Raw genomic sequence first — 18,263 nt, 5'->3', positions numbered from 1 at the left:
TGGTGGGCATCGTCACTAAATGTACTGCCATTCATAGTTATATTACCTAAAATTGCATATTTAAAACAAGAAAGGAAGCAAACTTCGGCAAGCCGAGGTTCATATACCCTTGCAGCTATTTCAAAAACTAAAAACTAAAACTCTTGAAAACGTTAAAATTATGATTTACTTGCTTAAAAACTTTGAAGCTTTGATGATTTGCAGCTTTATTATTCGATAGTTCCTATGGGAGCTATATGCTATAGTCGTCCGATTTTGATGAAATTTAAATCGTAATTCTGAAATATTTAACCATTACTAGATCTCGAAGAACTGATCCGGCTCGTTCCGACTTATATACTACCTGCAATAGAAAGACAACTTTTGGGAAAGTTTCATGCAGATAGCTTTAAAACTGAGAGACTAGTTTGCGTAGAAACGGACGGACAGACGGACGGACAGACGGACATGGCTAGATCGACTTGCCTATATATAGGCGTAATGCTGATCAAGAATATATATACTTTATAGGGTCGGAGATGTCTCCTTCACTGCGTTGCAAACTTCTGACTGAAATTATAATACCCTCTGCAAGGGTATAAAAATGAATTATAAAAATTATATTATAAAAAAATGCATCTTTTGGTCTAGATTCTGGTCTTCTTGTTTTTTAACTATTGGGCCGATTGTTACTGTCAGCTTAATAATATAGTCGTCCGATCGGTTTTTTACGATTTTATTTGATTAATTGAACTTTTATTCAATATCCCAAAAAATTAAAAAAATATTCGCATGAAAATTTTATAAAGTAACTGTTGACTGTCATTAAAATCCTAGCTTAGCTAAATAATCCTCTCGTACATTTATACATAGGTTCATTAAACAGTAAATATAAGTGATATTCAGTATAAATAACTGATAACAGCGTGTAATGTTTGTTTCGATCGGTTTTCCTTGAAAAGTGCTTTAATTCACCAGTTTTTCAGATGCGCTGGGAATACCGAGAGCTGCCAGACCAGCAAACTTTGCTTTTGGTGGCTGCCCCGTGTTCTCTGTTTTCTGACCCAAAACTTTTTCGTTCCCAAAACTGCCAGCGTTGCCAGACTGCCCACTTTGACCAGGTCGTCATGCGATTAATAATACACATTGTATTTTTGATTGAGGCTTCTATCCGCTAGGTGTCTCTGATGTGTTTTTATTGCCGAGAAGGCAAAATGTAATTCACTTAAGCACCATCTAGTGTTAGGATACAGCAACTACCACTTCTTCTGGACGATAGGTGGCGGTGAGAAACGAAAATAAAAGAGCGCAAAGAGAAAAAAAATGTATTTCTTTTTAAAACTGATGCTTTGACAACTTTTTCGGAGGAAATTTGCCCCAATCAATCAATATAACTTATTTTAAATTTCAAAAACAACAAACAGAAAAAATGCAGAAACTACTTTTCTCTTTTTACTGGCTACCGCGTACCAGGAATTCGCCTTGCTCTTCAACGGAATTCGCCCGGCTCTTTAAAGGAATTCGCCTCGTTTCCCATGAGAAAATCGCTTTTTGGTCCGGACGAAAACAGCTTTGATTTTGATATATATTTTATTCGGCTTACTTTTGGGCTTTTTAATTAAACAATAGGGGAACAACTCAAAAATAAATGTAGTAAACGTAAGCTAACTTATATAAGCCAAAGCTTAAATTTCTCTTATTTTTCGAAAAAGACCTTTCTCCCTTACTTTCCATATTTCCCCTTAATCTTTTTCTCCTCAAATAGCCTCGTGTATTCCACGAAACCTGGAAAGTCGAAGACGAAGATGGAGATGGTGCTTTTATGTACAAAGTTCAACCTATTTCTTGTATTTATTTGTCCAACTTATTCCAACACAAACTATAGAACATAGGCATTCAATTTTGAAAACTCAAAATGTACCTACCTTTTCAATCGCCAAAGCAACTATTATGGCCAGACTTATGGCAGCTATGGGAGAGAGGGCCGCATTAGTTGAGCGGCAAGGATAGTTCGTGGCCTTGGGCCAATTGGCTCATAAAAATCACTTACTCACTTTTGCAACACATGAGATCAGTAAAAATGTGAGCAGAACGCCAAAATTCACTCCATTTACATATTCATCGTTTGCGTGTTACCTAAACGTAAATATGTTCTGAGGCTCCTTTTCTAAGAGTCCTATTAGTTTTTAAATTTTGTTCTAATTTTTTACTTTTTGTAGAAATGTAAACTATTTTACGCCGCTTGAGACATTTTTAAAAAAATTTAAAAATTAAAAAAACAAAAAATATTTAAGGTTAAAAGTGTGTCTTGCAAATTGGTTACAGCTGTTGTTTCCTAGTCGAGGCCTCCAAGTCATAATCCCCAAGCTAATTGATTCAGCCTTTCAGAGGAAATAAAGGCAACGCTATTGATCCAACTTTAACTTTAAATATACAAGAAACACAAAAAACGAAAACGAATGCGATGTTTGAAGTTATTGGCCTCGACTTTAGGTCCGTGGTAGAGGGCGGAATACACCTATAATTATGGAATAGATTGTACTCCTGAGCTTTGTTTCATTTTAATACAAGAAAAAACGTCAACCGACTATTAGATACCCGTTACTCAGCTAACAAATTTCAAACTAAATATTTCCCTACAGCGGCAGAGCGGCGGCAGAGGACCTAATAACCCTAAAACTATAACAATAGCTGAATTATGAAAATGTTGGTGTTGTGTACGGATGGAAATGACCGAAACACACACAAAGAGTCCAATAGCCTTCGATTCAGTGAACCATGAGCTACTGATCCATAAGTTTAATACAGTGACATGAAATCCAAAACAGTTTTTGCTCTGGTGTACCACTATTATTATTATTATTTGGCTTAATTGTTAATTATCTTCCTCTAATAATTGGAGACTGTCAAGTTTTGATGTATGCAGATGATGTAGCTCCAGCTAGACTTAAATAACCAGGGCTGACCCTGGTGCCAATAAGTCAATAAGCTACTGCTCAATCCAGATAAATGTGTATCCATGTCGCATACTCGTTTGGAAATTCCGAGCTCAAACGTATTGAAACTGTTCAGGATCTAGGTGTCCTGTTCGATCATAAAATGTGCTTTAACTAACATTTTGTTACCATTTCCAACAAAGCTAAGAGCTAAAAGGTGGTCCAAGGTTGATATGATGGAATCAGTCCAAAAGCAATTCCTTCTATTTGCATTGCGAGGCTTAAACTGGGAGTCAGGACGCCGAATTCCTTCCTATAGAGATAGACTCCGCCTTTGGACCTTCCAACCTCAATGGCAACCTTTTGCAAAAGAAAAAAATGTTTTTTTTTGGAAAAAATGCTATTGTGGCCATTTTAAATATTTCACTTTTAATTTCTCCTCCCTTTGATTTTAATAAAACCAAAAAAAACACTTATTTTTAATTGTTTAATTTTTAAAAGATTTTCATTATTCGGTCCAGATGTTCTGAATTCTCTGCGTTTTCGTAAATTAAGTTCGTTTTAATTATGCGCAGACAATTTTAGCCATTTCATAGTTGAAACAGCATTTTCCCAGTTTTCGCAAGCCGTATCTGTATATTGAAATAAAAATTAGTTCTGACATTAAAACTTGACCTTATTCATATAATGCTGTAGGTAAGGTGCTCAGGTGCAACGAATTTCTGATTTTGGATTTTATGTTTTTTAGCCAAACATCGCAGCACTTTTGCTTATACTAGTTCGGCATTTCGGAAAAGCTGAAAAAACCAATCATTTGTTGAAAAATGTAGAATTCCCGCTTTCCGCAATTTACAAAATTTTCCCCCGGCTTGCATTTGAAAACAACCAGATTTTACGGGAAAAAAGCGGAAATGGCAACCCCAACAGTTAACTTTAAATAAAGGAATAACAATAATAATAAATACGACCAATTCCAAAGGCTACTACGAAATTTTACCTTCAAAAACCAGAATTTTTCTTTTGCAAATGAGAATGGTCAATCATTATTTTAGGCACATAGTTCCTTTGACATTATTGATAAGAAATGACTAAAGATTAAGTTCCGCAAATATGATTTTTGGGCCCTCTAATCAAACGTGCCTGTTTTCGATATTCTTAAGCTTGGTTGTTAACTGGTAGGTTTGCCACTAATCACTTAACTTTCATACACAGAAAAACAAATGTACATATAAGAAATGTTACTTATTTTATATGAAATTCTGTACCAATTTATGTGTGATACTTGGCGAAACAGGATTAAAATTTCGAAATGTAAAAACTGCCATTTCGTTGATATCAATTTTTCACTATAACAGTATCAACTTGTATTAACTTTTGTTACAAATTTAATATTAATGTGTAGAAACTTTTCATATTTTAACATTAACAATTTTATTAGTGTATATGTAATACTAAAAAAACAAATTAATATTTTTGTTTATTTGATATTATATTTTAAGCAAGAATTGAGAAAGTTTGCTTTCGTTATTTTTGTAAGCATTGCTCTTTTCATGTGGGCACTTTTTTTTATACCCTTGTAGAGGGTATTATAATTTCTGTCAGAAGTTTACAACATAATGAAGGAGACATTTTCGATCCTATAACGAATATACATATATGTATATGCTTGATCAGCATCACTAGGAGAGTCGATCTAGCCATGTCCGTCTGTCCGTCCGTTTCTACGCAAACTAGTCCCTCAGTTTTAAAGCTGTCTGCATTAAACTTTCCAAAAGTTGTCTTTCTATTGCAGATAGTATATAAGACGGATCGGACACAAGGAACAATTGCAAAAAAAAATTTTTAAATAATAACTTTGCTGTTTTTAATTCTTATAGTATTTTTTTGTTCTTTTAGTATTAGTATTGGTTTAATACTTCAGAATAATGCTTTAAATTTCAATAAAATCGACTATAACATTTTCAAACTATTTCAGCAAAATAAATAATTTCAAAATATTACACTTTACAGTTATTTCCAAATAACTGTACATGTATAGATGCGTGCTTATGCCAAAAGGGCGGCTGTAAACCAAAAATGGTAGTGTGAACATTTTAAGTGCCTTCCAGAAATTTCGGCCTCTTTATAACTCAATATGTGCAGTTGTCTCAAATCACTCAAACAAACGACATTTCTGAAACGCATTTAAAAAAGTCACACGTGAAACGAACGTTACAGCTACTGTTTGTTAATTGCCCTAGCTTTGTTTGTCCTAGCTTTTGCATGAATTCGAGGAAAATGTCCAAGAAAAGTAGAAATACGAACTATTGAAGTTATTAACAAGCTTTGGACTGACTAAACTTTTTTGTTTGCATATATGTATATGTTAATTACTTTCATGTTGGGACCAGTGTTGCCTTCTTTATTTTAGTAGAAAGGAGCGACTACCCTGGCTTTTCAGGAAATCAACAAATTTTTAGCAGCTTTTGGGTAGCTGAAATGTTGAAATTTCAGCCATTTGTATTTATATGGAGACGCTGACCGAATTTCAGCAATTCAGAGATTCAGTCGTTTAGGGAATACCCAAAATATAATAATTCGAACTTGTCAGCCTGAATCATAATTAATATTCACACATTAAAATTTTGATAGTTTAGTTAAACGCGTGCAACAGCGGGTTTTCTGCAACAGTGATCAAAATAAGTACATACATGTGGTAGAATGGGATGGGAAAATGTCGCATAACCTTTTGCTTTTTGCAATTAGAGGTGCCGTATATGTCCTGAAATACCAACAGAAGACATTTATTTAAAATTTCAATTCGATTACAGGAAAGATAAACGAGTTTTTGACTTACTTTTTACCTTTGGGTCTTCTTTTTAAGTTTTTTAACTTCTCGTAGGCCGATCAGCTGGTTTTGCAGCAGCTCTTGCCTGTGTGAATGTGTTTTTTTTTTGCAACCTATGCTTGTAAGCATGCTTGTAAGCTTGCTAGGCAAATTTATACACTAACAACTTTTTCGTTTCTTTCTTGCGGTCCAATTCGTTACTGATAAGACCGAGGCAAGGCAATAACAACTGCACTGTTTTTTTTTGGATGGCCAAGTCAAATGAAATTTGTTTTTGTCTTTTCCCCGGCTCTACGCTGAGTTCTTTACTTGTGTTCGTGATCTTTTTCAAATGTGTTGGCAAACGCACTGCAATAAGGCAATAACAACTACACTGGTGTAGGTGAACGATTACACTGGCTACAAGTTTAAATCGATAAAATCCTCCAGAGATCAAACCTTGATTTTCCGGTGCAGATGGACTCCCTGATTCAAAAAATCGCATTCAACATTATTTGTATGGTAGCATTTTTTAAAGTGTAAATAACGTTTTTATGCCAATAGTATTTTTTATCTCCAGTTCTGCTTAGCCGATTTTGGTCATCGATAGCTAATTTCCCATGCAATTTGCGAGGATGGGTATCCTAATATAGATGGTAGAGCTCGACGAAGTTTAACCAAATTGCTAATGAAATATAGGTACACGCCTGAAAACCGAAAATATTTGTATTACTTTATCTTGAGGATAAAACATTAACGAATCTAACAAGCTATGAACATCAAAAATCAGTCGGTAAACTGATATTATACGGATTTTTCAAGCTTGCAAAAACGCTGATTTTTGGGCAGTAATGTACACTTAAAAAAAAATGGTACCATACAAAAAATATTGATTGTCATTTTTTGAATCATCTGCACCGAAACATCAAGGTTCTATCTCTGAAGGATTACAACGATTTAATTTTGTAAAAAATATTTATTATCTTATTTTCCAAAATGCCTTGTACAATATCTAGTTCTAAAAAACTAGTACCTTTCCCAACCCTGCAATGTCGATAGAAAGGTTAGTTTTGGGTTTTGCGAAACATTTAACTTACCTTTTTTTATTTACAAAAACAAACACTATAATTTTTGTGTTTAACTTTAACATCTGTTTGATTTTTAAATTTCGGAGGATCCAGTCCGCAAAACTCCTTTTCTGAGAGGAGCTCCCTGCGATTAGCTGTAGCTCCTTTCCAAATTAATAATATAATAGTTTTCTCAGAAGAAATTTCGTTTTTTTTCGGTTTTCTAGCTGTATATAACCCCTCAAGGGAATATTTATTTTCAAATCTAATAGTCAAGATACTATGTATATCGATCCCGCTTAGTAATATTTTAAAAGCTTTCCAAGAGAGACTTGAGCAAAGATCTGAAACCGCAGTTTTAAATATTTTAATTCTTGAATTAAAAATAACGGCAAACGGGTATCACCCCTTAAAAAGCCGTAATTTTAAATTTCTTGTGCTAAGCGTCCCTTTGTATTGTAGAGATTTTGAACGAAAGAGTACTGCCCGCAGAGCAGTTCGTTTCCAATCGAAATATGTATGTCCAGTGGGCCCCATCTCTCCTATTAGGTATATAACGGTCCGTCAAGAGAAGAGAATGGATTCGGACTCTCTGCTAGGAGTCATTTGCAACAGGCGAATTCAAGAGTGAATTAACATGTATCTCTCCTCCTTTCCTTTTTAACTAGGCAAAATAAGAGAGACTCCTGGTTGAGGAACCAATCAAAATGGTGAGAGAGAAACGAAACAATCTAAATATATTTTACTGACAACTTGGACCATTCCACAGCTGTTTGGCAAGTGTATTTAGAATTTTTACACGGCCAAAGGTAGTCCCACTTTATTTTACCTATACCCCATCGATTGAGAAGGAATGTAAATCATAAAAGTAATAAACTATTATATGATATACTGAGGAAATTTTGTTAGCTGGGCTTTTACCTTAGCTGCTTGTGGCTCTCATGCTGGATTGTTTTTATAATAATAATTATAATAATTATATATTCTTATATATATCTGAATAAAACTTTCCGAAATGTTTCGTTTTATTGCAAATAGTCTTATAGCCACTTTCAAAGGATATCATATCTTTAAAAATGTAAACTTCTGATTGGGCCAAAAAAAACGATTGTTAAAGGATCAACGCCTTAAATCTAAGCTACCTTGAATATGGTTAAAGTTACACAAAATAAATACCGTCATCCAATTTTTATATTTAAGGAAATTAGTTAATCAAAGTTTTTTAAATTAAAAAATATATATACTTTCGAAACGTCAAAAATGGTTAATAAATAAACATGATCCTATTTACAAATAATTCACAGCCAAACTTTATCCTTTTTAAAAGAAAATAGTATAATATTAATTCATGACAAAAATAACAGGGTCCGTAAAATAACACACAATGTGCAAAACATAAGTTTTATACTCGAAATTTTCGATACACACAGTACTGATTTACGAAGCCTGAAAAATAATAATACACTCAGAAAACTAGACTCCTTGAATTAAGGAAAACATGGCCTAATTTTAGGAATAATTGCCTTTAATTTGTGCTTTTCATACAACATTTGGGAAAGTATGACCTAAAAATAAGTTTAAGGCCATAATTTTGTATGGAAGGCTCAATTTAATGCAATTATTCCCAAAATTAGGCCATGTTTTCCTTAATTCAAAGAGTAGACATGATATAAAATCACTTAATTTGAAAAAAAGTGCACTGTCATGTGAATCTTTGTTGAATCATTAAGCTTATGCTTCTCAGGTTCACTATGGGGTCAGTTAAAAAGTTTAACGTTTTTTTATGAAGAAAAATGTAAGAAATAAGCTTTAATCAGGTTTTCAATGTATAAATCATAAAAGTTTTAAAACGTAAAAAAAACTGGCCATTTTTTGTGTTTGTACCCAATTCAGCAGGTTTAAAGAAGAAAGCAACCACCATTCAAACTGCGTGGTGGAAATTTGCGACCCCCAAGACTATTATTCCCCCACCCCACTATTATTCTCCACCATCTATCAGAATCCTTTGTGCCAAAAAGCCCCTTGAAGGACAGTACTGCCTCTGCCCAGGAAACATTTCCATCGGTTTCCATCGCATTACGGCCCTACGACAGCGCTGAGCTGAGCTGTGCTGTGCTGTGCTGTGCTGTGTTTCCACGCCGTCATCATCAATATTTGAATTTAAAATTTCTTATTTTGCTCAACACGCGCCATATTTATTTCTTTTCTTTTCTTTTCTTTTCTTTTGATTTTTCTCGCCTCCGCCACCGGCTCTTCTCCAGCGTCCCATTTTCTGTCGGTCCAGTTAGGCAATCCGAACCACCCACCCACCCAACCACCCACCCACCCAGCAGCCCAGCAGCCCATCAGTCCAACCCACCCCGATGTCAATGCCCACTTTCACCCCCACACTGGCTTGGCCCACAATTCCGTTTTGTTTTATTACGCGAGCATTTTCTTTCATTAATAGCCGCGAGGCATTAAATTTTTAAATCATCAACTTGCGCAAGGAAAGCGTGGATGGAAAGCGTGGCCAAGAAGGGAGGAAAGAAAGCAATGGGAGTGGGAGTGGGAGTGGGCAGTGCGAAAGGGAAATGGGAGAAGGGAGAAGGCAGAAGGGAAAAGGGAAAAGGAAAGGCAATGGCAATGGCAATGGAATGGCGATTCAATGACGGGCAGGAGCAGGATGGAGCAAGAAACGAAAGAAGTCCTTACTAATGATGTCCTGGGTACAGTCGCGTATAATTTTATACAGTGGGCCCTAGGTGGGGCGATTCCCTTCCCAGCTGTCCAAAAGTGAGTAACTCGCAGCAAGTGATTCTGTGTCACCCATTCGCCTTGAGGTAGGCAGCCCTTGCAAGTGTTTCCTGGGAAGCGTCACTAACTCGACCTCGAAGGAGGGGATCTGACAGCCTTGTCGGCTCAACTCTTCCAAGGCGTCGATACTGCGCTACGAGGATCGTAATGCCGATACAGTCATATGCAAATTAGCAGATCTTAAACTCGCACTCACCAACCCCCCTCGGTCCTCGGTGTGTGAGCAGCTGCGCCGTCCTCTTCCGTCCTCTGCTGTCCTATGCTGTCCTCTGCTGTCCTCGGTGCAGACCGGTCCTAGTCCTCTGCTGTCCTGGACGCTCCGTTACCGGACACTTGGTGGCCTGACCAGGGGGACGAGCGAAACTGGTTTTCTCACGCTAAGCCAAATCAAAGCGGTACAGCCTCGGCGGACACTTGTAGAGAACAAAACCCGTCCCGTTTGTGCCGTTAGGGTTAGATGGGTTGGGCAAGGCCGAACCAGATGGCCAGATGGGCAGGCGAGTTGGGGTTGGGTCAGTTGGTTCGAATTTGCATAAACGTCCGACCTTCGGCAACTTGAATCAGGAGCGATACAAACTGGTCAGACTGGTTCTGCTGTCTTGCCTCCAGCACGCATCGCATATGCAACAAATCGAGCCCTTATTAATGTCCTGCGTGACTCCGCTCCCTTAGCCCTTAGTCCTTAGTCCTTAGTCCGCTTTTCCGCGGCGCAACTCACCACACGTCCTCTCTCACATGTGAATGTGAATGTGAATGTGAATGTGAATGTGAGTGTGCATGCGAGTGCGAGTGTGAGTGTGAGCCGTGCGAGTACGAACTCGGCGCTCCTCAGTGGGATTTGGCAAACACTTTTCCTACATTGTCTCATTTCGTGATTCACTTCTAGCCGTCGCAGTTGATTTTTAAGGCAGCAAGCGCACTCCCGTGTTTGCTCTCGTTTTCTTCGCTTTACCAAATCACTTATTGCCACTGGAAAAGTCAGTGCTCATCAACCCACATCAACGCAAGTGCCCACAACAATTAAGTGAACTCTCCGGCTTACATTATTAACTATTACGGTAATTCACATATTTAAATCATTTGAATCTGAGATCTTCAAATTTTACGCATCTTCATTTTTTACGCAGTGGCAAAAAAAAAAACTGTTGAGCAGTTACATAAATTTGAATCAAAGCAAGCAGTTGGTTTTAATAATACCAATGGCTTAGTGATAAGTCTGCTTGCCTTTGAGTCCAGATAAACTCATTTCCATTGGAGCAGCCTAACCATTTTCAAAGTTGGTTTTCAAGAGATCGTATTTTGATATGAGTTTTTCTGTGTAGGGTTACAAAAGTCCTCGGGAACCATGGTTATAGTTTCTTATCTTAACAACTCTCCAGTAACTTGATTTTATATGAAAGTTGTAAAACGAATGCTTTTGGGCTTCAATGCTTCTGCTAGCTCCGTTGGCATCTGCTATCGCAACAATACGTTTGCTTTTCCAATCTTGAAAAAATCTTATCGAATCGAAGTACTACTGGTTTTTAAAGTTTTATGTTCGAGTAGAAGCTATAACAAAATGTCTTATAACATGGTCGGAACTATATATATATAGAGATATTAGTTTAAGAGCAATAGCGATTTGTGATTTAGTCGTCTTAGGATATATATGTATGTACCTTATAGGGATGGAAATGCCTTCTAATCCGCCTGACAACAGCTGATTAATTTTGAATACCCTCTGCTATCATCTAAAAAGTTGTTAGGTGTTTTATTTTCATTTCCAACTCAATTACATTTGAATTTTGTAAGCTATAATGAGGAACAGCGAACAACTGTTGAATGAAATGGTAAACATAATTAAACTCGGTATTTTTTACATTTCGTGCCTAAGTGCCATTTTTAAAAAAAATTTAAAACCAATATGGGGCGTTTTCGTAAGCCATAAACACAATACTAAGCAGCCAAAACAAGAAAATACCTCGACAAGAGTTTGTAAGTAAGAGAGAGTCGCAAAGGCTCTGCTTTTAACTAGAGTGACCTTGAAGTGACCTCCAAATTAAACTAAGTTTTTCTAAATGTTGTGTTTATGTTTAAATTGGGCGGCGTTGATGTTGACCAAGACTTAAAACTTCGTTTTTTATTATATGTATGATTATATGAAAATCATGTAACAGATAGAAGTATGATATATATTATAATATGAAAATCATGTAACAGATAGGAGTATTAAAGTACGTATGTTCGTTATCAGGATCGGTTTCCGAGTCGGTCAAGCCATGTCCGTCAGTCGGTCCGTATGATCGTCCAGATCTCGGAAACTATAAAAACTAGATACTTTGGATTTAACGTGTAGATTATTGTTCCATAAAAAAAGACCACGCCTATTTTAACGCCCAAAAATTTGGAATGTCTGGCATGTCACTCTGAGACATGGTAGACGCCAGTTATTAATCGACCCATACTAAACCATTATTTTAGAAGAACTGAACATAAATGGTAATGCTCGACAGATGGAGCCACCTAATCCACGATGAATTTTTAAGGTTGCATATTTTTTTGAAAGATGCTGAGACACTCATGTTGTAAATTAAATTTTTAATATCATATTATTAATTTTCTCAACAAAGTTTAAAACATTTAAATACATAATTTTGAATTAATTGTTTGCTGAACCGGAGCTGCCGTTAAAAAAAAATAACACAAACGTTTGCGATTCAAATAATCAATCACTGGTTATTCGGTTGGGACAGCTAAAGTTTAATTTTCGATTGCTCGAACGGATCGATCGTAAGCGAGCAATTGATGAGGTCTGAAAACCGGTACTGGTACAAAACCGGTACTGAAATAAAAACGTTATTCCCTGATTAACGTGAAATAAGCCTTTGGCGTGGATCCCAGAGTAAAATTGAAGAAAACTGTTTCAAATTAAAAACTGTAATAGTTACTTAGCTTGACTAATTTATTTCAAGCACCTTCAGTGAAATTTAAAAGCCCAGGTTTTTAAATCTTGGGAAGAGGATATTGTTATACTTAATGCCCAGAGGCTGGGAGCAGGAGATGATCTATAATTTAAATGTATTTTCTATTTAATTCTTAATTTGTGCCTAAAATCCAATTCGATCTCCCCTCCTTAAAATTTACCACTGGCATTTTCAGAGCGTGTATTTATTTTTTTCTCTACACCATTTTGTTTGGTTCGCAGAAATAGGAGTGTCCCATTTGTCGATTTTCTCCTTTTTATTTTTTTGTTTTTGTAATCGCAAAACTCTTCCGCAAAATGAGGGTGGATTTGTATATTGTGGATGGTTTGGCCGAATGCTCGGCCAACCATTTTGTTTTCTTTCACTTGCAAAGTACCCACCCCCGTCGACACCAACATAATCAGATTCGGCAACCTAAAAACGTCGCAATTATTTTTGTTCTTGTCTGCATAATTTTACAATATTTAATTTTAGATTAAGCGATTCAGCTAAAAATGTTATATGTTATATGTTATATTATATCTTTAAGAATGGTCATCCACTTTGAAGACAATGTAGGCGTATTCATAAACAGCATTTCGAAGTTAAACCAGAATATTCTGATTTGAGACATGCATCGGGGTTCCGTAAAATGTTTTTTCATAGGCTTTCCCAGTGAGTAAGTATTGAATAAAACATGTAGAGCATTCCAGTAGACTCGTAGACGAGTCTTATACGAAATTAAATGGTGTAACTATTCAAAACCGAAAAAAAAAACCAATCACCAACCAATCAGTTTCGTTTTCTTGCGAAATTATAGCAAACGGGCTCTAAAGTGAGTGAAAACTGGCCAAAAAGGGTAAAATATATGTCGCGGCTTCTCTTCAGTAGTTGTTCTTTTGAAAGTCCGTTTGTCAGTCATCGCTCGCAGATTTGAATCATTTCAAAGTCCTTTAACGGATATTTGGCAAAAGTTTCGTTTTACTATCGTGATTTGGTCTACTATTGCGATTGCTTTTTACATAGGAAAGTATTCATGTGAGTAAGTTATAGGTCTGGAGAAGGGGTTTATGGAATGATACCAATGCTGAAAGACAAACCTTAAAAAAATCCTAGTTCCTATTTAGTGAAATATTCTAAAAAAAACTTCTTCATTTCGATTTATAAACATTGAAACTTTGAAGATTTTCAGATAAATTATTCGATCGTCCCTAAGGCAGCTATATGATATCTGTTTGAATAAAATTTAAAGCGTAGTTCTGAATTGTTAAGCGATTACTTCATCCAAAAGAAAAAAGTAACAAAAAGAAAATTAAAAAGTTTTAGATTTTATTTTTTTAATGTTCCGAATGTTTCCAGTTATTTTATGAAACAGTTTTCCGATTTCAATCAAATTTAAACCGTAATTCTGAAACAACAAACCAAGACTATATTTGGAAGATCTAATCAAAAATCTTTAAAAAACAACAAAATTATCATTTTCGTTAGTTTTTTTCCGATTATTCCAATGGGAGCTATATGCTATAGTCGTCCGATCCGGATCGTTGCGATTTATATACTACCTGGAAAAGAAAGACAATTTTTGGAAAAATTGTATGCAGATAGCTTAAAAACTGAGAGTGGTTGTTGCGTAGAAACAGACGGGCGGACAGACGGAAATGGCTAGAACATATATACTTTATGTAATGGGGTCGGAAATGTCTCCCTCAAACTTCTGTCCGAAATTATAATACCCTCTGCAAGGGTATCAAAATGCGGCAATGGCAGCAATTACTCTGAAGCATCTCGAAATATAACAAGAGAGAACGGTATAGTTATATACTATATATATATCACAGCAAACAAACTTCAATCTAAGTATACCTTCTATACAACAATCGAGTTTAGGTGGCTATGCAGTTCGACAGATAACGAAACCTAAACTTCGATTATAGAAGTAGAAGCTATGAGCTTACAGTTCTTTCGTTCTGTCTCTCTCTTTATCAGCGAATACCGGCAGAGCAGCGGCAGAGGGACGGCAGAACGCCGGATGGGGACATCATAACCCTTTAACTTCAAAAATATTATCTCGATTTTAAATATTTTTGTGTCTACTGATAGATGTCTCAGACAGTAGATAATTTCACGATTTGTGGGTGTTGGAGTGGGCGTGCCTCCGTTTTGAAATAAACTAACTTTGCGTAGAAACTACCAGAATCTGCATGCCAAGCCCCAAATCTTTTAGCTTTTATAGTATCCGAGATCTTGACGTTCATACAGACGGACTGACAAACTCTACATCTACTCGGCTATTGATCCTGATCAAGATATATATACTTTAATAGTCGGAAACGCTTCCTTTTACCTGTTACATACTTTTCAACGAATACAATATACCCAAAATCACACATTACACTTTAAAAAGAAATAGTACCATACAACAAATTTTGTAGTCAGTCAATTGCACCGGAAAATCAAGGTACGCCTGCGAAAGTTTATTTTTTAATTTCAATTTGTGGAATCACCAAAGAAAAAAAGTTTATTTTTTAAACCAAATTATTTGAAAAATATGCTCCGATCGCCTTTAAATATCAGGTTGTTTTGTAATGACATACCGCCTGAGAAGGCAAATGGAGTCGTAAACGGCAATGCTACATACCGTTTGATAGGTCTTGGCAGAACGTGTCAAATGACCACTATGACCATCGATTCGAGCTGCTGAATGGTGGCTTAGGCGATTCCGAAGTGGGAATTTCATCACCAAAACACGAAATACCCAAACCAGCCGGACGACTAGTGACCGTTGACACGAATTAAATCGTGGAATTAGTGGTTCAAGTTCGTCATGTGACCATTAGAAGCATGCTAATCTGTGCCGTAACAAACTTGAGTGATTTTTGGATTCGGTTTGTTATTGGCGATGAAAACTGGATCATATGACAACACCAACCGCAAAATATCCTGGCTGAAGGACGTCGAGTCTTCCCAAACGGAGGCAAAGCCAGGACTAATGGCTAGGAAGGTTTTGCTGAGTGTGTAGTGGGATATCAAAGGATATCTATCGCTAAGCCATATATTTTAACCTCTGCTGTCAACAACTAAAGCGATTAAAAGTTGAGCCTAAAGAGAAGCGACCAGACATAGTGACTCGTAAGGAAACTGTGTGCCAGGATCTTTGATGTGAAATATTTGAACGGAAAGTCGAAAATACGTTTTTGTCATTCCTGGCACCTTTAAGTCCTGCCTTTGCTTTTGCTTTTATTTGTTGTATACTCCGTTTATGATTGCAATCTTCATTAAGGATCTTTAAGCCTACAATAAAACAGTGAGAAAGTATAAAACCATCGAATAATGATAAATTAATATATGATAGTCATCGCAAGTAGCTTAAAATTTATATCCCAACCGAGTTAATTGTTCTTAATTTAAATAAGTTAAATAAATCGTAAGTTAGTCAGATTAAAAAAAAATTGTTTTCTATTATGGCTTACTTTTTACGCAGATAAGAACAAATTATAATCACGACATTGTATTAGAAAAAGTACCCTAAGCTGCAAAAGCTGCTGCCCGCTAATCCTAATACTTATTGAACATGCATTCCCTAATAATGTTAATATTCATACATTAATAAGTGTAAAATAAATACTTTGTTTTTAAATAAAGCTTAAAAAGAAATATTTCTTTAAATCTTAGTGCAAATTTTGACGCGTTCGCTTTGCACATAAATAAAAATATAATAATATTTCCAAATAAAGTCTAAAAATTAAAAACTACATTATTTTACTATGGTTTGACAGTTTTGGTTTCCAAATTAATCGTCTCATTTCGCTTACTTTCGCATTTTTCAAGATGCGATGCAGTGTTTTCTATTAACAACTCCAAAACGGCATGTCCTCAAAGCTAGTTGTTTTATAACTAAAATAGTGCTTATAAAATGCGTTGTTTATGTAAGAAAACATTTTTTTAATTATAGTTTTTGTCATTTTTTTTTGTTGTGTTTTTAGTCGTACGAATGTCGCGTTCTCGATCCTGGAAGTACCCATAAAAATAGAAATGCAAGAAATTGAACAAACAGTGCAAAGAGCACCTAAATCGGTCAACGCCTAAATTCTTAAAAGAATTGTCAAAAATCAATAAAGAAACCGGTATGTCATTACCAAACAAGCTATCATTCAATTTTTGACGAACCCTACTCCCTTTAGCAAATCAAAGACGCCCAAAAATAACACACAAGTGACTTTTTATTTGCAAAAAGTTAAATTTAAAATAACGCAAGCACTAGAGCTAATGGACAATGGATAATGGGTGTAGTCGATATTCTAAGATAAGGTACACTTATTAATATGAACTGTTATTTTCCATTCATAACGAAACAAGGGAAATTGGGTTGCCTTGTGTTATTGGATAACCGTAATAGTAATTGTATTTAAATTTGTGACACCATAATTGTAATTAAGTTTTAAATTTGAAAATGCATATCTGTTCACTTTTACCTACCAGAACAACTTAAAAGCATTGTTTGTTTACGATTTTTTTAATGCTATTTAATGTCTGTCTTATACATTTTCAAATAAGTCCTTAATCTAAACACTGTTCCTGGGATTTTGTACCTTTTCGGAGAATACATTCCCAAGCATGTCACCAAGATAATAATAAATAAATAACAAGGATAACCCGCAATCTGTATCCTTTTTCTGTCTTCTAAGTGGGTAATTTGCACGTCAAAGCTTGTCAAAGGTGTGTGCCACAAGCTATTTTTAAGGCACAACCAAAAGTCTTGTTTGCATGGCAGGCAATTCTATGGTAGGAACTAGAGATCTTCAACAAGTCATCCGTTTTCGGGTACACCCTGTCACTGACTCGTTCTGATATGGTTCAATCGCTTCGCTTGATCGAAAAAGTATGAGCGATGAGCGATGAGCGATGAGCGAATGTTGCGCTTGAACATTTCTATTGAAGTCAACCGATCAGCGCTCTTTAATGATCGTCTGTGATCCGTTTCAGCCATTGGCAAGATCGTTTGTGTTCGCTGGTGTTCGGATATATACATATATGAATAATTTTTTGTATGGTACTTTTTGTATTCGAACGGATTGATCGTTTTTGGCTCAGGCCTCTTCGAAAGTTTTCCGACAACTTGTGTAAAACTGGTTATATATATTTATTTACAGCCGCTAAATATTTCTCATTCGCATCGTACCCAATATCCTAGCAGTCACGATCTGTTCAAAATGATTGCGAGTTTGGCAACGAACATTTCTTGAAGTTGAGTTGAATTAAGCTGAGTTTTGACATACTTATCGAGTTGAATCGACCATACTCGTTGCAGATCTCTGTTACCAACGGATTGGTCGGCTGTCTTATACAACTGACATATTTAAAACAAGTACATTGATTAATTGATCTTGTTGCGCTTGCGTGATTTTCTAAGCTAGCTGCGTTTCTTGTTTTATTCTTACTAAGTGTTTTCAAAAGCTTAAAAAAGGGAGCTTACAAATTATAAGTAACAACATAACATATAAACATAATATCGTACAATAAAACTATATGTCAAATAACAACAAAATACTTACAAAACTTCGTGCTGTAGTTAAAAAATTATGTACATTGGTCAATTTGATTAAAACTATAATTTGTTTTTGTGTGCAATCAACTTTTTTAACAGAAATATACAAAGTTTAAACTTTGAATTTTTAAATTGGAACTACTTGCAAGATTTTTAATTTTACCTTCAAATATACGAGTTGTTTTCAATAAA

This window comes from Drosophila gunungcola, unplaced genomic scaffold (assembly GCF_025200985.1).
Source record: "Drosophila gunungcola strain Sukarami unplaced genomic scaffold, Dgunungcola_SK_2 000018F, whole genome shotgun sequence".
Taxonomy (NCBI): Eukaryota; Metazoa; Arthropoda; class Insecta; order Diptera; family Drosophilidae; genus Drosophila; species Drosophila gunungcola.
This window is presented reverse-complemented; position numbering follows the sequence as displayed.